This window comes from Elephantulus edwardii, unplaced genomic scaffold, assembly GCF_000299155.1.
Source record: "Elephantulus edwardii isolate Elephantulus edwardi_28Jun2011 unplaced genomic scaffold, EleEdw1.0 scaffold00109, whole genome shotgun sequence".
NCBI classification, from domain to species: Eukaryota; Metazoa; Chordata; class Mammalia; order Macroscelidea; family Macroscelididae; genus Elephantulus; species Elephantulus edwardii.
In genome coordinates this window covers 11,746,164-11,767,615 of record NW_006399859.1, presented here as the reverse complement: position 1 = coordinate 11,767,615, position 21,452 = coordinate 11,746,164, and positions in this window count along the sequence as shown.

Genomic DNA, 21,452 nt, shown 5'->3' with positions numbered 1-21,452 from the left:
AACAACAACAACAACAACAACAACATCAGCTGTTCTGCAGAAGAAAGAGAGATAATCTCCTTCCATGAGATTTACAGCCTCTAAAAGCTTGCTAGAGGATCAGGTCTGAGTTGGTTCCAGCTCAGTGACATTTATGATGATATTTTGGGTACTATTGCTCAGCTCCACAATCAACACTCTTGGCACTAGCAGTCAGGAAATCGAAAGATGAATTGCACTTGGAAAATCTGCTGTTAAGGACCTGTCCAGAGTACTGAGAAGCAATAATGTCAATCTAGAGACTAAGATGTACCTTATCCAGGCCATGGTTTTCATAATTACTTACTATGCATCAGAGAGCTGGATAATGACTAAGGATGACAGAAGAAGAATTGATGCCTTCGAATTGTGGTGCTTGAGAAGAATTTTTGAACATACCAAGGACTGCCAGGAAAAAAAAATAGGTCTGTCTTGGAGAGGGTGAAACCAAGTTTCCCCTTGGAGGCTAGGATTTTGAAGCTCCATCTCACATATTTTGGACACGTGACCAGGAGAGATTAGTACTTGGAGAAGGACATAATTCTTGGGAGGGTGGAGGGAAAGTGTAAGAGAGAGAGAGAGAGATCCCAGAAGATGGGTTGACACAGTAACTGGAGTAATGTGGTATGTGTGTTGGAGACAGTGACACTGGCTCAGGACAGGGCAGGCTTCACAGCTGTTGTACATAGGGTTGCTTTGTGTTGTAGGTGACTCAATGGCACATAACAACAACAACAACAACATCAACAACAACAACAACAACTATTAAGTCAGAACTGACTCATAGCTGAACCTCCAATGGGTTTTCAGAGACAGCAAATCTCATGGGAGTTGATTGTCCATCTTCCTCCTGTGGAGCAGCTGGTGAATTCGAACTGCTTATCTTTGGGTTGACAACATAGCTCCTTATCACTAGGCCACCAGAACCCACTTACTTTGAGATACTTTCCTGACTATCTAATTGAGCTAAGCAACTTTCCTCCCTGACTTCTTGTTCTTTTTTAACATATCACTTGACCAGAATTTTAGTGATGCATTTATTTCATGGGATTGCTTGTATAATTTCTGTCTCTATTCCGGTGGCCTAGCGGTAAGATTCAACAAAGCTGAACTGAGTGATTACTGTGTACCAGATACTTAGCTATGCCAGGAGAAAGTGGTAGCCAAGTCAGACTCTGGCCCTTCAGAGGGCACAGTTTAATAAAAAAGATATAATCAGACTAATTGTCAGTAGACAATTGAGAGTGTTAGAAGCTAGAAAGAATGCAGATAAACACACGCTCCCCACTCTGGTGGGGAGTCAGGTTTAATGTCCAGGATCAAATGAGAAATAAATACCACACAAGAAAAAGATGAAACCTAGAGGATTTATTGTTGTTGTTATACAGTATTGATTCGAGAATCAACTCACAGCTGACCCTGCGGAGGATTTTCAGAGGCAGTTAATCACACAGAAGGAGATTGTCTATCTTTCACCAACAGAGCAGCTGGTGGATTCAAACAGTGCCTTTGGGTGGGCAGCAAAACTCATTACCACTAAGCCACCAGAGCTCCCTTGCCCACATGATACTGTTAGCAGAACTGATCGGATGAAGCAGACGGGCCAGCCAGAATCCTGTATTTCCTCATACCACATCATTTGCTTAAATTTTGAAGGGATTTTCCTGGTTTCCAGGACACTAATTTTCGTTATCTGATTTTATAGACGATAAAGAGAAACAAGAGAGAGAAATGAAAAAGACTAAGTAGAACCTGTCTCTTGCAGATATGGTGCCTAGTTTGACACCTCAGAGAAAGTGTAAAATTGACTTCTAAAAAACGAGCCCCTGACAACTCTGGAGCACAATTCGGCTCTGACCCATGGTCAGAGGTGACTCTAGAGCCACTGGGCTCATGGACAAGGTGCTATGAGGATGCAGAGGGGAAGGCAATGACAGAACTGCTGGAGAAGATTACAAAGGGGATGTCACCTGTGTTGGGCCTTAAAAGATATCTAGACTTTATGAGAAGATAAAGACAAAGAAGAAATCTAACAAACAGGATGAATGCTGTGACTTACATTTTATGAACTATTTAAAATAAAGTTACATGTAGGAAACGGGATTGTATCTCGATGGAAATGCTTACATTAATATGATTTGGGGGGATAACTTTATAATTAAAAGTTGCAAATTAAATATTCCAAACGGTTTCCTGCCACCTCCCTCCCCTTTTTGGGAACTTTTCCTGCAGTTCTCTGACCACAAGGTAGCAATAGTGTAGTTAATGTGTACCAATGAGTAGGAAACAACCCACAGCTGATGGGTTTTCAGAGGCCATTAGTTGAATGAGAGGAGATTGCCCATCTTTCTCCTTCGGAACAGCTGATGGATTCAAACCAGATGCCTTTGGGATTGTAACAAAGCTTCTTATCATGAGGCCACCAGAACTCTGTAGTAGAAATCGGTTTCTTAGACACATAATGTGAACAAGAAGATTACTGCTTTGTCTTATATTAAGATTTCTAATTTAATTTTCCACTTGTGTTTATAAAAACAGGTGTTTTATAGAAATAAAGAAATAAAAGCGTCATCACCAAAACACTATTTCTACCTGAGGGAGCTCTGTTGGTGGAGTAAGTACAGAGTCGCAATCCAAAAGTGGCACTTCTCTGGAGGTTCAAACCCACCAGTGGCTTCCTGGGAGAAAGATTCATAGTGGCGATTTCCTTGTGTGTGATTTACACTCTGAAAACCTGCTCGAGGGTTGGTTATGCATAGGTTCCAACTACACAGTAATGAGTTTGAGTTTTGGGTGGATTTCTTTTTTTTTATTTCTATGTTGTTGTTGCTGCATCTTAATGTCAAAAAGACAAAAATTCTCACCACTGGACCAATAGGCAACATCATGATTTTGGAACAAAAGGTTGAAATTGTCAACAATGTAATCTTTCTTGGATCTGCAATTAATATTCGTGGCACCAGCAGTCAGGAGATCAAGAGATGCATTACATTGATTAAGTCTGCTGTCAGGAACCTCTCCAAAGTCCTGAAGAGCAATGATTTCAATTTAAAGACTCAGGTACACCTGATTAAAGCCATGGTGTTTTCAATTACCTGCTATGCATCTGAGAGCTGGACAATGAATAAGGATGACAGGAGAAGAGTTGATGTATTCGAGGTATAGTGTTGGAGAAGAGTACTGAATATCCCATGGACAGCTCAGGAGAAAGTGTATCCAGAGTGCTCTTTAGAGGCAAGGATGGTCAAACTTTGTCTCCTTTACTTTGGGCATGTTGTTTAGGTATGTTCTTTAGAAAGGGACATCTCACTTGAAAAGGTGGAGGGTCAGTAAAAGGAGGATGACTGTCATAAGATGAGTTCACATGATGACTACAGCAACGGGCTTGAGAAAGTCGGAGATGATGAGGATGGCACAGGATAGGACAGAGTTCAGGTCTGTAATCATTGGGTCACTATGGGTCATATTTGACCCATAGTTAGTTGCTATATTGGCTCTTACTCTAGTTACCATAATAGCACACATTTCTGCCCAATCACACTCTGTCCTTACAATCCTGCAGTGCTCATGCCGATTTTTGCAGTCATGATGTCAGTTCACCTGGATGAAGATCGTCCTCTTGTTGACCTTCTTCTCCAAGCACCATGTCTCTCCAGTGACTGGTCCGATCTGATAATATGCCCAAAGTATGTGAAACAAATTCTCACAATCCTTGCTTTTGAGGAGCACTGTAGATGCACAACTTCTAAAACAGATTTTGGCAATCCATGATATATTCAACATTCTTTGCTAACACCACAATTCAGAGGCATCCATTCTTCTTCAGTCACCACCCAACTTTCATATGCATATGAAGCAATTAAAAATGTCACAAGTGTTTTGTGCAAAATAAATAGAATTCTTCTCTCTCAGGCTGGATTCTCTAGAGAAGCAAAACCAATAAAGATACATGTATATATAATAATGCATATAATAAGTGTATACACACGTATACTTCGATGGCTGCCAGTTTCAGAAGTACACATGCAAAGATTTTTATTGGGAAGCAGGGCCTCAGATAGGTGGCCTTGGATACCTATGAACCCAAGTTGACAAGCACAGAAGGCCACTTGCTCAAGTTGGAAGATAACAAGTTAAACAACCAGATGTAGATTGCGCAAATGGCTCTTTTGCTTTTTGCCAGTGAGTCCAAATATACAAATAAATATATATAGACAGAGTAGTTGTGTACCGTAGTGTTGGAACCGACCCATAGCTGACCCTCCAGTGGATTTTTAGAGGCACACACACTTGGCAAGATTTCCCTTTAATCAGATGAAAACAATCATGGAGGTACAGGAATCACAGGAAGGACAACACACCTAAGGAGATGGGAGCTCTGGTGGCCTAGTGAACAAAGAGTTGTGCTGCCAACTTGAATGTAGGAGGTTCAAATCAATCAACTGATCCATGGGAGAAAGAATGGATGATCTCCTCTTATGTGATTTATAGCCTCTGAAAACACATTAGAGGCTCAGCTATGAGTTGGTTCTGACTTGATGGCAATGAGCTTTTGGAGATGTCCAAGATTTCTCCTTGCTCAAATAAAGTTGGCTACATCTTACAGAACTGCTTCTAATCCCACCTCATTAACATCATAGAGGTTAGAATTCACAATACACTGGATGGTTACATTATACCCAGGATCATGGTACCATTGACCATGATAATGATACTAACCTTCACACAATATCACAGCATATTGACTGTCACACCCTGTAAGAACCTACTCCTTTTGCACACTTGCCTGGCACTCTCACTTCACTTTCATTGAATCCCTTCGGTTTTATTTTTTAACTGCAATTGGTTTTATTATCCAACAAGATCGCTAACACTTATTTTAAAGAAAGCGTGAGTTTGCCTTCCTATAGTTCCTGGGTTGTTTTTCTACATGGAAGGAATAAAAACGAAACAGCTCTCTCTCTCTATTGAATTGTGATGCGTTTTAAAGTAGGAGAAATCCTCTGACTTTTCAATCTCTCGAATTCTCTGTTTAAAATGGAGTCATTATTGCCTCAACTCCTTAATCAGAGTGAAGCATACGCTGTTGCGACAGGGATTTCTAAATGGCTTAAGCGTAACTTAAACCAACGTAAGAATAATACTTAGAACTTGAATCTCTAAATTGTTATCTTTAAAATGCTCCCCAGTTACAAATTCATATGTATTCTGAGTATACATTTTTATTGAAAACAAATTGAAATATCAACTTGGTTATAAATTGGGCTTCCCCTCCCCAACAAAATAGGTAATATTAAGTGATAGAGATACAACATAAATAAGATATATTTATCCAAGGGATTCAGTTTATAACACAGGTAGCGACAGATTCACGTAGGATGTATATTTCTATATATAATCAGTTGTTGTCATTGATTCAGAGCTGACTCATAGCTGACCCCTCCATGGGTTTTTAAAGCTGGGCACTGGAGGAGAGTGCCCATGTTTTTCCTTCAGAGCTGCTGATGGATGCAAACTGCCAGAGAACAAGGGCCTTTGGGTAGCAGTGCAACCATCTCTGGCCTATAGAACTCCCTGATATTTCTAAATAAATGTGGTCAAAATGAAAGAATTTGATTTATAAATACAAGTTCATCTCTCTCCCCCTCCCATTCCCATTCTCTCTCTCTTTTTTCTTCCCTTTCTTTCTCCCTCCCTCTCTCGTGTGACCATAAAGACTTAAACACATTCTTTTTCCTCAAATGATGAAAGTAAATTTTTTATATAGAGAGAAATTACTGAGAAAAAATCTGAAGCAAACTATTATTTTGCTTCTTAAAGGAGCTATATAGAGAGTTTTAAGTCCCAAATGCTTTAAGTCAGAGAGACATCTGAAAGCAGAACATAGAAAAGTAAATATAGACAAAAAGAGCTTCTGTAGTGGGAGTAAACTTACCTAGTTTTACACCAGATCTTAGACAGAAGGCCCAGAAGCGATTAAATTTACCTACTTTTAATTAACACAGAAATTATTATTCTTTGCCTGTTAAAAGCAATACTGATGCCCACAGCTACAGTGTGACAGTAGAGGCAGGGAAAGGCATTTTATAACAGAGGTAAAGAGGTCTGGTGGTGTAGGCCATAGGGAGCTGTGCTGCTAACCCAAAGGTCATGCCTCTCTAGTGGTTCAAATCCCCCGGCTGCTCCTCAGGAGAAAGAGGGGCAATCTCCTTTTTTTAGCTTTACAACTTATAAAGCCTAATGGAGGATCCACAGTCAGTGAATGAGTTTATTAATGTAGGCTATTCACATTTAAAACACAATGCCTACGTGAAGAAATGCTCAAGATCACTGGCAATAAGAGAAATGCAAATCAAAACCACAGTGAAATACCATCTCACCCCAGTATCAGTAGCAAAGTTTGGCTGGGCAGCAAGCAATAAATGTTGGAGAAGATATGAAGGGATGAGAACTCTCATACACTGTTGGTGGAAATTGTAAAATGGTCCAACCACTCTGGAAGGCAGTTTGGCATTTCTTAAAAAAATTGAGCATAAAAAAAAATATTGAGCATAGAAACTCCATATGACCCAGCTATTTTTCACTAGGAATATACCCCCAAGGAAATTAGAACTGAGACACAAATGGAGATTTGCACACCAAATGTTCACAGCAGCATTATTTACCATAGGAAGAACATTGAAACACCCTAAATGTCTGACCACAACTGAATAGATTGATAAACTGTGGTACAGTCATACAATGGGATACTATACAATACTCAGGAGTAATATTTTTGAAAAAAATTATTTCAAAAAATTACATTATTTTGGAGAGACTAGAGAACATTATGCTGAGTGAACTAACTCAGTCTCATAAGGACAAATTCTGTATAAGACCATTATTGTAAAAATAGAAAGATAACTAGTAAAACATGTATGGGGACCCAAAGGGGGAAAGGGTGGAAGGTGAGGGGTGAGATGGGTAGGAGTGAAACCACAGGGTCACACAATTTGGTGAGTGAAGGGAGGATGTAAAGGAAATGGGAAGGATCCAGTGGGGACCTGAAAAGGCAGGGTATGATGGGCAAGGTCTAATGGTGATTAATTTTATAAAACATAATGCATGAGAATGATTGTGTAGAACACAACGTGGTGTAGTGTAAAACACAGTGTATATGAACTTTTTAAGCAAACCAATGTAAAATTTAAGGGAAAAAACCACAAGCACACAAATAAAAAACCATGGTGCCTTCCAATAGTTAGAAATGATTGAGACCTTCCTTTAGGTTCCCAAGGCTGTAAATCTAGGCAGAAGAACGCCATCTTTGCTGTGGGGCAGCTACTAGATTTGAATCACAGACCTTTCAGTTAGCAATCTGACACAGAACAAACTATGAAGAAACCTGAACAGCTAGTGGATTTGGATCATAGATCTTTCAGTTAGCAACCTGACACAGAATAAACTGTGAAGAAACCTGAACAGTTTCTTCTTATAAAGATCTACAGCCTTGGAAATTCAGTGAAGGATTTTCATGAGTCAGAATTGACCATCAGCACATGTCTGTGAGGTCAAGGTGGTTAATTGTGCTCTTGGTTCTTGGAGTGTCCTGCATATTTCTTTAAGGTCAGATTGGGTAATTGTGTCCTTGGTGGGTGGAGTGTCCTACACATGTCTGTGAGGTCAGGTTAGGTAATTGTGCCCTTGGTGGGCAGAGTGTACAACATGTATCTATGAGGTCAAGTTGGTTAATTGTGCTCTTGGTGGACAGAGTGTCCTACTCATGTCTATGAGGTCAGGTTGGTTAATTGTGCTAATTGTTGGGTTTGGAGTTTGGGATTTCACATTTCAGCATTTTAGTTAAGTTCCTCTGTAGTATACAGAGGAGCTCTGGTAGCCTAGTGGTAAGAGGCTGTGCTGTCAACCTAAAAGCACATGGTTAGGATCCACAAGCAGCTCTGCGGGAAAAAGATGGGCAATCTCATTCCATGCAATTCACTGTCTTTGAAAACCTGTTGAAGGGTCAGCTATTAGTTGGTTTCCACTTGCCAGCACATAACAACAACAACAACAACATCATGTAGTAAACATGGATAGGTAAACTAAAAAAGCAGGTTTAGATTTAAACTGAAGTTTTTGGTAACTTTAGTCCTTGAAGACTGCACTTAGAGCCATTGTAAAACGTGATTGTGTCTGGCCTAAGAGTGTGGCTAGTGTGACGTGAATGATGTAGATCAGCTTGGAGTCCAAGAACATGACATAGACTGTAATGATAGAGAAAGAAGATCAGGAACCAAACCAGACATGTCAGATATACTAGATTGTAAGGATTATCAACTAAGAAACACAAAATTGCAAGTAATTTTCAAGGGGAAAAAAGTCTATATTAAATAAAAGCACACTCTTAATCATGTTCCACTGATATTTGTATAATTATACAATACTTTCTTTTTTAGTAAAACAATCAAAACTCGAATTTAAGATTTAAAATTTTTTTTCTCAGCAAACAATGGATTGCTCCAAATCTATGAGCAACTCAAAAGACTTTTGAGAAAAGCCCGAGTGTATAAAAGAAAAATACAAGATATATTCAATATTTGTCTTGTAATTTGTGCATGTAATTTACATTTTGTAACGCTAAGCTGGTGCTTAATTCTAAGTCTTTGAATATTATGGTTCTAGAATTAGATGAAGGGAGAGGAAAAGGATCATTTCTACCTAAATTTACACTAATCAAAGGAGAAGCAGTAACAAGCCTTAAGCTTAAATAGAATGTAGGATAACTCCTGACTTTAGATAAGGAAAGCTTGTGTCAGACTTGGCTTCTAGCCAAATGATTAAAGGGAGGGGAGACAGGTTTGAAAGCCTCTGCCAGGAGGGTTGATTTTGTTGTTTGTGGGTGCCCCAATTTATAGGCATTGTGCCCCTATGTACCAAAGAAGGAGATATTGCCAGATCTTTTGCCAGTCTTGCGATCATTGCCTTTGTGTTCTGTTGGAATGATTCTGTCCGTATCACTGTATTTCAACATCTGAGCTCATTGCTGCAGCAATTGTGCTAATCCATTTTGCTGAACCTCTTAGTTTCACTGATTCTCCGTTTTATCAACCAGAATGTGCTTCTCCAGGGATTGACCTTTTCTCATAACAACTCCAAATTATACAAGACAAAGTCCTTGCTATGATTCTCCCAGGACATACTTGTTCATTTATCTGACTGTTCTTATTGTTAGACTCCAGTTCTTAAGACTATGTGCAATAGAACAAAGCACTGCCCAATCTATTGCCTTTCTCCTAACCTCTGCTGTGCTTGAGACCTTGTTGCAGCCACATATCAGTTCATCTCCTTGAGTCTTTCCTCTTTTTTTTTTTTTTGCCTACCCTTTACTTCCCACACAGTCAAATGTCTTTGCATAAACAATGATAGACGTTCCTCTGGTACTCCCTGCTTTCAGCCAAGATCCATCTAACATTAGCTATAATAGCTCTAATCCCAGAAACCCTTCTAAACCCAGCCTGCACTTCTATCAGTTCTCTGCTGATGCACTGTTCTAGTAGTTTTTGGATAATCTTCAGCAGAATCTTGCTTGTATGTGATACTAATGATATTGTTCAATAATTTCCACACTCTGTTGGATCACCTTTCTTTTGGAATGGGAACAAATATAGATCTCTTCCAGTCAGTTCACCAAGTGGTTGTTCTCCATATTTCTTGGCACAACGTGGTGAGCACATCTTGGGCAGCACCTGTTAGTTAGAGACCACTCCAAAGTACTGAAGAGAAATGATGTCACTCTGGAGACTAAGGTACACCTGACACAGGCCATGATCTTTGCAATAATTTGCTATGCGTCAGAGAGCCGGACGATGACTAGGGATAATAGAAGGAGAATTGATGCCTTTGAGCTGTGGTGTTGAAGAGTATTGAATATACCGTGGACTACTAAGAGAACGAACAGGTTCATCCAAGAGAGGGTTAAACCAGGCTGCTCCTTGGAGGCAAAAATTCTGAAACTTTGTCTGATATACTTTGGATATGTTGCAAGAAGGGACCAGTTCTTGGAGAGGGACATTATGCTTGGGAGGGTGGAGAGACAACACAGGAGAGGAAGATCTATGAGGTGGATTGATTCAGTGACGAGGGTAATTGGGGTAGGTGTATAGGAGACAGTGAGATTGGCACAGGATAGAGCAGGGTTTAGGGCTGTTGTACATAGGGTCGCTAAGAGTCACAGGCGACTCGATGAAACATAACAGTCTTTACCAAATGTGAAGCTTTTCTCCAGAGATTGACCTTTCCTGATACCATCTCCAAAGGGTATGAGACGAAGCATCGTCATCTTCACTTTCAAAGACAGATGTATTTGGTCTTTAGGAATCCATTCTATACTCAATATTCTTCACCAACATCACAATTCAAAAGCATCACCTCTCCTTTAGTACTACTTATTAATTGTCCATCTTACATAGGTATACGAAACAATTGAAAACACCAGGCTTGGCTCAGGTACACTTCAGTTTTTAAAGTGACATCACTGTTCTTTAACACTTAATATGAACTCTGATAGTATCTGCTAAGCACTGGGTCACCTCATTCCATTTCAATAGTGGCTGAGAATGGAGAACCTAAGATTTTAATTTAATCTGAAAAATATGTTAAGTAAGAGTAGGTGGCTTTTTGCTTTGTGCAATACTCTTTATGTAAATCTATTCCCAGGTGAACCTTGTTTATACAATTTTTTTTAATACAGATATGTTCTTTGGGAAACTACATTTTAATACATTTTCAAAACAAGGGTTCTTTTGGGAAACATTGTATGATATTCATCATAATTTACATCAGAAGAAAATTACTTATTTGGAGAACCTCAAGTGGCTTCCCACTTCAAAACATGACAGCCTGTTTTTCTAAAAGCTCAACCAATCTTACCATGACTTTATCCAGAGCCTCCTTAGAAATTTGCAAATGTAAACATTCATCTATTCAGTTAGTTTTTTGATCAGTAAATATTGATGGGGCACAGACTTTTTGCCAGACTTTCTTCCTGATTCTGGAGATAAAGTGATGAATAAAGGGAGAAAAAAATCCACATGTCATCCTGGATCTTACACTTTGCCAGTGAGAAATAGGAAAGGAATAGATGAGACCATTCCAGATACTAACACATGTTGTGAAAGAAATAAAAATAGGACATGGAGAAAGAAGGGCCTCTTTGTGGAGGTGCTATTTGAGTTGAAACTTGCACTAATTCAACTAAGAGAAGATAATTACAGGCAGAAGGAACATTGGGTACATAAAAGTGAAATAAGAACAAGCTTGGAATTTTACAGGTTGTAAGAAGGGCAAGGACAGCGTAGAGAGAGCCACATCTGACTTCTACTAACTCCACACTGAGGAACCGTCTCTGTCAACAACCATGACAAAACGAAACCAATTCCTATAAAGGCAGACATGGTCTCCCATATTTCTATGAATTTCAACAACAATCTTACTACTCTGGTCCAAAATCTATTGCAATGACTAGGGAGACTTCACAGAATTATACGCTTCTCAAGTGTGGTTGGAGGCCCTTTGACCTTCAGCTTCACAGCTTAAGTCAGTGTTACAAAGTTTCCTTAGTCCTGCTAGTTATGACATCTTCCCTCATCCCTCTAGCAAACTTGAGTGAAGGTTCTGGTTCCATGGGATGGCAGTCCCACATCCGCTCTGTCTCATGTCAGATCCTGGTTCTCCACTGAGGCTGCTGCTGTTCCTGTGTATATCTTGGCCTGGCTGGTGCAGGAATCCCTGAGCCGAAAGGATTTGGACTGCTTCCTCTTCCTTGTTGATGTTGAGATTCTCAGTTCTGCTGCTGAATCTGCTTAATTTAATGGTGAGACTAGCCAATCCTCTTGTGGATAGACTAACACATCCTCTTTGCATGAAACTGCTCATATATGTGGCCAAATAAAAATATATGGCTAGGAAAGTAATTTTGAACAACAAACTGTTCATGTCACACAGGTACAGAAAGGATATCTGTGTGCTTGTATGACAAAGTCCCTCCGTGGTACAAATGGTTCATGTAATCTGTTATTAACCAAAACATTAGAGGTACAAACATATCCAGAAATGTCTTAGAAGAAAGGCCTGTCAATCTATTTCCAAAACATCAGCCACTGAAAACATGAGTACAGTTCTTCTTGGAGATGCATTAAATCACCATGTGCTAGAGCGACTTGATGGGACTTGGGTTTGAGGAAGGACTTTCGTGCTTAATATGGAGAATAATGGAGAACTTCAACCTTGGAGAGGTGGTCAGAGACCAAGCCAGATGAGGAAACAAACGCCTTATGATGACATCACTTTCTGCTGCTTTGTATTATTATCCACTAAACTCTGTTTCCTCATCATTCACTGAAGGCTTCCGCTCTCCACATTGCTCTTTGCAGTGACAATCATTTTGTTCATGACTCATGAAGAAGACTTGACTAATAAAGTCATAACTGGCCTCAGTTATTCAGCCATTCACTTCTCATGATGAATGTATCCACCTCACTTTGGCTACCAGCTCCCATGGGGTACCTTAGTCTAGAGTTTGTGGTCACTAATAGTTGTACCTTCTCTTGCAACCTCAAGCCCAAGACTTCCAATACCTTCTGCTCACCTTCTAGAGCCCATGTCTTAATATGTCCTCACAGTCATTGATACTTTGAATCTGTTGTTGCTGTTGTTGTTAGGAGCCTCAAGATGAACTTGACTAATACCAACCCAATGAACAACAGTTCTATCTGCACCTTGCCCTGTTCTGCACTGTCCTCATGACCTCTGATACGCTGTAAACCATTGTTAAAATCACCATGGCAATCCGTCTTAGTGAGGGCCTTTTTGTATTTCTCAAGGACTGAGCTCTCCTGACAACATGCCCTAAGTATGTGAGATGAAGTTTCACCATCCTTGCCTCTAAGGAGCACCTTGTACTTTCTCCAAGGCAGACTTGCTTGTTCTTCTTGTTCCATTATGATCTTCATCACCCTTCTTTAACACTCCTGCTCCAATCTATGAACTCTGTCAATTTTTACTCTTTATGTTCTCGCGTGTCCTTATCCCCCTCCCTAGTCACCTTCCAGTCCATTTCTATAAGAAGTAGCTTTAAGTGTAGATAAGGACCCAGGTAAGTGTTAGACGCTGGGGTTAGAGTAGGGGGGAAAGATCCACCAGGTTCTGCATTCATAGAATGTAGTCTAGTGGAGAAACAGATATTAGATACATGAGGAAACATGTATAGATGTATGATTAAAATTTTTAAGAAGTGCTTTGAAGGGAAAGGATGGGAGGCGATTTGTATAATTGGATCTTCTAATCCAGTCTTAGGGAAAAGAAAGACTTCCCTGAAGAATATTAAGAGGATTTTCTTGGGGGAAAGGGGGAAAATTATTTCTGCAGTTTAAATTTTAGTGTTTAATTATGTAAAAATTCGGCTTTTACTGTGAGAAAGTCCTGATGGTTACCTTTGAACAGATATCATGTACTTCGGATCTTTCCCTCACCCCCATGGGTATATCACCTTTCTCAGACATCCCCCGCTGGCGTTGTCTTTATTTTCAGTCTTTCCTCCTGCTTAGAACGCTTTAAGAGACAGCAGTGGAATAATTAAAACAGAAAAGAAAGCCATTGGAAACCATTATGGATAGAATCATGTCTCCCAAAATCAGTGCTGGCTTGGCTAGGTCTTGATTTCCAGCGTTGCATGGCTGGCTTCTGTCTTCTGATCTGATTATCTTTCATTCTGTGGTGTGTTATAAATGCTGACCTCTCTGTGTTAAGGAGGCAAGATTATTTCTGTTACTGAGAATTAAGTAATATTTGTTGTGTTAATGAGGCAAGATTAGTATAAGATACAACACCTTGCTCAAGTCACAGTGCTGATCCAGGCGAGGAGAGGTTCCATGGGGTGTCACCTGCATCACTTATTATATTAAAAGTCATAAAAAGAGAGAGAGAGAGAGAGATGAGGAGAGAGGGACTTCAGTACCACCAAGAAGGAGCTTTGAGACCTAGATCCCGTGAAAGATTAATGTCCACACACATAAAGGTCTCCACAGGGTGCTGGACTCACAGATGTTGAAAAGAGAAGACTGTTCCCTAGCGATGACACTGAGAGAAAGTCTTAGAGCTAGCACCCTAAATTAAAACCTGTAGCCTCCTACAATGTGAGAAAATAAGTATAGCTTAGTATAGCTATCTGCTAGTATTATTTCTGTTAGAGTTGCACTAGATTACTAAAACAGAACTTCTGGAAGTAATTGTTGCCTTTCCTGCTGTGTCCAACATGGCATCACAATGTTGCATGTCTTCTAATTAAACGAAAAATTATTATCTTGTAGTTTTCAATTAAAATCAGTGTGTTGGTTTGCTTTCCATCTTTCTGTTCTGGAAGCTGCCCTGTTCACTCTTCACCAGCAGGGGGCTCAAGCCTCCAGAATCTGGGGACCACACTGACCCCATGCAAGATGTTTTTGCACTTGATCTGTCTCCAGCCATAATCTGACAGTTTAATGGCTAAGTCCTTGATCTTTCCTTCCTCCTGGCAAGGGCATTGACTGGTTTTATCACAAAATTATTTTGTCACTCTTTCACGTAGGTGAAGCCCATTACGCTGCTCTGGGGAGCAAATCATCTTGTAGATGGTTGACACAAATTGCACCTGCTCCCTGCTAGCCAGGGCGGGCCTCCAGCTGAGTGCGGGAACTCCAAGAACAGAACTACCTGAACCCTACAAGTCTCTGTGTCTTGCTTCCTACTCATTGGCCAGTGTCACTCTTAGCTTTCATTGCAGTCCAGCTGGAGCTGACTCATAGCTGACCCTGTGTTGGGTTTCCAAAATGTAAACCACACTGGAAAAGATTGCCAAAGACCATCAGAGAGGTCAGCCTTTGAGTTAACAACACAAATTTTTGTGGACAACACCACCATAGCTCTCCACATGGTGAGCAGTCAGTCATCTGTAGCGTTCTCTTGAGCGCATGATCCTCTAAATACAGGGACAAAATGACCAGAATAGTCAGTGAGGCTATCGGAATGACAAGAGAACATTGTTGTTGTTATGTACCATTGAGTCACCTTCAAATCGTAGTGACCCTATGTACAATAAATAGCTCTGAACACTGCTCTATACTGAGCCAGTTTCACTGACTACAACCACCCACTCCCATTACCCCAGTTACTGTGTCAATCCATCTCATCCAGAGTCTTCCTCTCTTGTGCTATGCCCTCACCCTTCCAAGCATGATACCTTTCTCTAAAGACTAGTCGCTACTGGCCTTGTACCCAAAGTACCGGAGACAGAGCTCCAAAATCCTTGCTTCCAGGAGAAACTTCGTTTTGCTCTTTCCAAGACAGACCTATTCTCTTGGTGGCCCATATTTTGTTCAATACTCTTTTTCAACACCACAACTCAAAGGCATTGATTCTTCTTCTGTCATCCTTATTTGTTGCCCAGCTTTCTGATACATAGCAAGTAATTGTAAAGACTATGACCTGAATGAGGTGCACCTTAGTCACTGCACTGACATCATTACTCTTTAGCACTCTGGAGAGGTACCTGACAGCATACTTCTCCAGTGTAATTCATCTTTTGATTTCCTTACTTCTGGTGCCAAGAGTTTTGATTGTGGAGCTGAGCAAGCAGAAATTACTACTAACCTCAATCTCTTCTCTATCCATCATAGTGCTGCCAATTGGCCTGATGGTGAGAATCTTTGTGTTCTTGATGTTAAGTTTCAATCCATATTTCAGACTTCAATCCTTGACCTCCTGCAGCAAACACTTCAGGTCCTCCTAAATTTAGGTAAGCAAAGTTGTGTCATCTGCATATTGCACGTTTTTGATGGGTCTTCCTCCAATACTGTTGTCACATTCCTCCTCATAAAGCCCAGCCTGCTGAATGACCTGTTCCAAATACAGATTGAAAAGGTATGGAGACTACTAACTTTGTAAATAAACCAGTATAAAAAGAAAAATTTATTTAAGAAAAGAAAAAGAAAAGGTATAAAGACAGGAAGCATCCCTGACACACTCCTTTACCATTTTGAACCATGCAGTGTTTCCTTGCTTTGTTCTGAGGACTGCTTCCTGGTAGAAGTATAGGTTTCACATAAGTACAATCAAGTGTTCTGGGATTCCTCGTCTTTCAAGGTTAGTCACAATTTGTTATGATCCACACAAACACCTCTGTATTGACAGTGAAACACTGATAGAAATTCCTCTGGGACTCTTTGCTTTCTGCCAAGAAATATCTGACATTGGCAATAATGTCTCTAGCTCCATGACCTTTTCTAAACCCAGCTTGTATTTCTGGTAGTTCTCTGTCAATGCTCTATTCCAATCATTTTGGACAATCTTCAACAGGATTTTGCTTGCATGTGATATTGTTCAATAATTTCTACACTCTGTCGGGTCACCTTTTTTAGGAATGGGAATAAATAACTATCTCTTCCAGTCAGTTGGCCAGGTTGTTGTCCTCTAGATTTCTCAGCACAACTTGGTGAGCAAGTCCAGGGCTGCATCTGTTTCAGGAAATATGTTAATCAGTGTTCTATCAACATTATTAAATAATTTAATTTCAAAATTAGGAAATTTAAACTTTTTCCTGTAATCTAGAATTTAAAGAATAAAGTTCTTTGGAATTATTACTTTGCATATATCATAAGGATGAAGGTAGATAAGAAAGCACTGTAGGTTGCCCAAGAAGAGGTCTGGTAAAGAAGAGGCCATGACGGCCATTCACACTTGCGTGGTAGGTAGAGCAAGGATAGCAGAGGGAGGCGTATAATCTGATGATCCAACCCTTCCCAATTGGAATTTAAGGCAGATGTTAATCAATTGTAGCAATATTTCTCCCTGAATTTGAACCCAGTACTAGAACTTGCAATATATGCTCCTAGTGGTCCTAACTCACTGACTAAATTTGGTTCTAAAGAGAAAAGCAAGTTGCTCTTCCTTAGTCTGGAGGAAGCAAAGGCCATTCTTTCTGTGGAAGGATGCAAAGGCTTTCATTCAGAGCGCAGCAGTCGGTGCCTCATTGGCACGCTCGCTCCTACCCAGGCCAGCTTCCCACTGCAGCCTCCTAACTCTGCCTTTTCTCTGCACCTGGGAGAATTCTGGGCCCATCTTAGCTGATTTGAGCATTGAACCACCTTGACCTTGATTCTCTGTCCATCACCTTCAGACAAGCCCTTCTCCCCTGCCACCCGTCTCCAAACCTGGGACACCCACCCTATGCCACCCTGAAATTCAGAGCATGAATGACAGGGCTGAGTGGCAAGCAATGCCCATCAAAGGAAACAATGGTGATATTGATCTGCCAACGGGAAGCAGGCCTGTCCACAGGCTCAGAGGACAGCTTGCAGACAGGCTTTCCTCTCACACAATTGCTAGCTGTTTCCCATGTTTCACAAGAAAAGGGGTGAACATTCCAGACAAGGAGACTATTTATTTTCCCACTGAAGGTGACACGTGGCATCCAGAGGTCAAGCCCAGGCTGGGGCCATGTTTGCTGGGCTAAGCCTCGCCTTTTCCCAGAGGCCCAGATTGTTCTGACAACCTGCGCAGCTGTGTTGCCTGGGCTGGGAATGTTTCCTCAATTGCTCTGTACAAACACCCATAGTGGCTGCCCGGTCTTCTGAGTTTGTTTATAGACCGAAGTCAAGGCCCGAGTGCTCACTCTAAAGAGGGATGGGCACAGTTGTGCTGCATGTAGTTGGACAAGAGGCTGAGCAAGGACTCCCTCCCTGACCCCACGATGCTCAAGAGGTCTGAGGCTGCTCTGTGCCCCAGTTTGAGCAAAAAGAATTAAATTTAGAATGTGAAGAGGTTTTTACATAAATCACTTTCCTATAAAGAAAATGGGCAAAAGAAGGGAAGTAGAATAGCTTTCCATCCTACTGGCCTTTCCCAAAGGTGTGAAAAGTCTTCAGTGGCCTCTCAAGTTGTTGCAATTATTCCCAAAAGAGCCATTCCAATAACAAAAGCAATAGCAATAATAACAATGGGGACTTTTATTTGAAAAACATTTAACATTTTACAAGATATTTTTATAAATATGAGTTCATAAAATTTTAAGTACAACCTAAGAGATCATTATGACTTGAACACCATGTGCTCAAAACGTGTTGGGCTGGGCACCATGCTAGGTTAGGGCGTAAGCGAGATGTGAAGATGAGGGACAGAGCATGAGGTCTGTGGGAGCTCACTGACATCTGTGTGCATGTGAGGCTGGAGAAGAAAGCATGGTATTTCAACCTTGTCTCCATACTCAGAGGATCTCAAATTGTGTTTGCTTTTCCAGGAAAATTTGCGTAGGGAAGCAGGGTGACACGTTAGCTTCAACATTAATTCCATCCCAAATCCACCAGTCCTAGACAGCTGCCAGACATGATCAGGTTGCCTCCAAAAGGTGCCTAGAGCTCACTTGAAGGATCTGCTCAGTCTAATGCAGTGATGGCAACTAGATTTCATCCTGGTCAACCATTCTGATGGGAATCTCTGCCTGCTGCTTTCCCAGCTGTGTGGCCTCTTTTTGTATGTTGACTTCTTAATCTATAAAATGAGGTTACTATTGTTATTTCACATACTGGTTGTTGTTGTTGGGTGCCATCAAGTCAATTCTGGCTCCTTGTGACCCCACCTGAAGGACTAGAATTGCCTCATAGGTTCTCTTGGGTTATCAGGCTTGGGGGCAGGTTTCCTAGTCTTTTCTTCCATGGAGTCTTGGGTGAGCACAACAACACTTATCCGTTGTGCTACCAAGTCTCTTTCCTGATGTTCGTTGTTGTTGTTGTTATGTGCCGTTGAGTCGTTTGCGACTCATAGGGACCCTATGTACAACAGCCCTAAAGCCTCCTCTATCCTGTGCCAATCGCACTGCTTCTGACACACCCATCCCGATTGTCCCAGTCACTGAATCAATCCATCTCATCGTGGGCCTTCCCCTCTTGCGCCGTCCCTCCACCCTCCCAAGCATGATGTCTCTCTCCAAGGACCCGTGATTGATGCATGCTATTTGGTGTTATTATTCTAGTGATTACATGCAGAGTGAGTTGGGTGTAAATAATGTGAGAAACAGCAATGCTGTTCAGGCTCTGGTGGGAAAGTCCAGAGAAGAGTTAGGAGAGCTCAATAGAAGTAAGTCCTCCCTTCCTGCCTTTATTCTTTCTCTCCATTCTTCCCCATTTCCTGTAGGAGGAATGTGACAGGGAAATGGGAAGAACTAAGACAGATTGGGTGACTCTTGGTTGGAACTAGAACAAGGTTAAACCTCAGCTTTGGGAAGGACTAGATGGATCAATTAAAAGATGAGAGAGGGAAATTTCCAAACACAAAGTCTGTGTGCAAATGACTGAAGACAAGATTGGAATTAGAAAACTGGGTGTAGAAACCAGAGATCACGATTGGAGGAATGATGTCAGAGTGAGAGCAGATAGATGATCAGGAAACTCTAGAAGTGGCTCCACTAAAATGAGTCTGGAAGGTTATAGTGTTGGTGGATGCCACCCAGTTGTTTGCAACTTGACTCTACAGGACACAGTAGAACGTCCCCATAGTGTTTTCAAGGTTGTACAAGGTTTACAGAACTAGATGGTCATGTCTATCTCCTGCAGAGAAGCCAGTGGGTTCAAGCCACTGACCTTTTGGTTAGGAGCGGATATCTTAACAACTGTGGCACTAAGGCTCCTTGAAATCTTGGCTAGCTGAATAGCTTTACTGGCTCAGAGACTGAAAGGATAAATCATTCAACAATAATGAACAGTATTTATTTAGCTTTTCTTTGTTATGATGAAGTCTCTGGGCAGTACAACCAGTTAACACTCTGGACTGCTAAGTAAAAGGCTCAGAGTCCACCACAGGCACCTCAGGAGAAAGGACTGATAACTTACTTCCAGCAGCTCAGCCAGTGAAAATCTTATGGAGCACAGCGTACAGTGACTCACACGAGATCACCGTGAGTTAGCTTCCACTAGATGGCAACTCCGTGTTGTGGCTCTGTGCTAATTCTTTCACACAAATAGTGCATAATCTTCAGGCCATATTTAGGAGTCCCAACTATTTTCTTAATATTTTGAACAAGAGACAAACTTCTTGGTCAAGGGCACAGCACTGGACTTGAATTAGTTTTGGGGCTGTTTGACAATGGAGCCCCTGTTCTATTTTCCACTGCTGCCCTTTGCTCAAGAACATTAACCAAATGTCTCTAGTGCCTTCACCTCCAGGTAAAGTATTACACAGGGACATACAGCTGGCCCTGCCATGGCCCTTGTTCATCTAGTTAACAGAGTAGCCATGAGAGCAGGTGGAGAATCAATCAAAGTGTAATTTGTTAAGGACCATAATCAAAATATGTTTTGATGCAAAGGGAGCACGATTTTCTTTCTCTTTTTATTTTTTTAATAAGCAAATTTGGGAACATAAAAGAAGCATATCCAGCAAATTCTGAGTGAAAAGAGATGTTCAACGAGGGAAGCCAGCAGTTATTGTTGTTCTGTGCCACTGAGTCTGCTATGACTCGTAGCGACCCTACGAACAATGACTCGAACCCTGGCTGCTTCTTGTTGCTGTTTGCCATCAAGTTGGAACAGCCCCATAGCTGACTCTCCAGCAGGTTTTCCAAGGCAGTAATCATACAGGAGAAGATTGTCCTTCCTTCTCCTGTAGAGTAGCTGGTGGATTCGAATTAGGTGCCTTTGGGATCACAGCACAGATTCTTACCAATAGGCCACTAGAGCTCAGAAGCCTACTAAAAGAAGAAAGAAAGAAAAAAAACTCTGTGGAAAGGCTGAAGGGATGTGCTACTTAGTGTACTGTTAAGTAGGCACTAGGTCAGTGGTTGGAAATAATCAGCTGCTCCACAAAGGAAAGATGGAAAGCCTCCTTTTGTGAAGATTTGCCACTTTGGAAAGCCAATGGCAGGCCTCTGTGAGTCAGAGTCCACTGGACAACAGTGGGTTTTGTTTGCTCTGGGATTTGGGGAGTTGAAAGAAGATGGACTGTGCAGGCGAACTAGGTGAGAGGTAGACAAGAGAGCAGAAAAAGCACAGTTTTTGGAGTTGGACGGATCTGCTTCCCCAGTCCTGGGGCCTTCAACAAGTCTCAACATCTAAGGTCATCATTTATAAAACAGAAATGGATGCTGAAACCTATCTCCGAGGGTGGTTGTGTGGATGAATCGAACTGACTTCCACCCAGAGGTACTACATGGTGTAACCTTGTAGAGAATCCTCAGCGAATGGTAGAGGGGTAGAGGAGGAGCTGTGACAGAAGGAAGACCAAGGAGAGAGCTGCTTCTAAACAGCCCCTGATAGGAACAGCTTCCAGCAGTTTGACAAACAGCTTTCCCTTCCTCTGCAATAGAGCAGAGTGACTTCCTGAGCCCCCTAATCCATGAAAAGCTTCAGAGTAAGGGAAAAGCACTTTAAAAA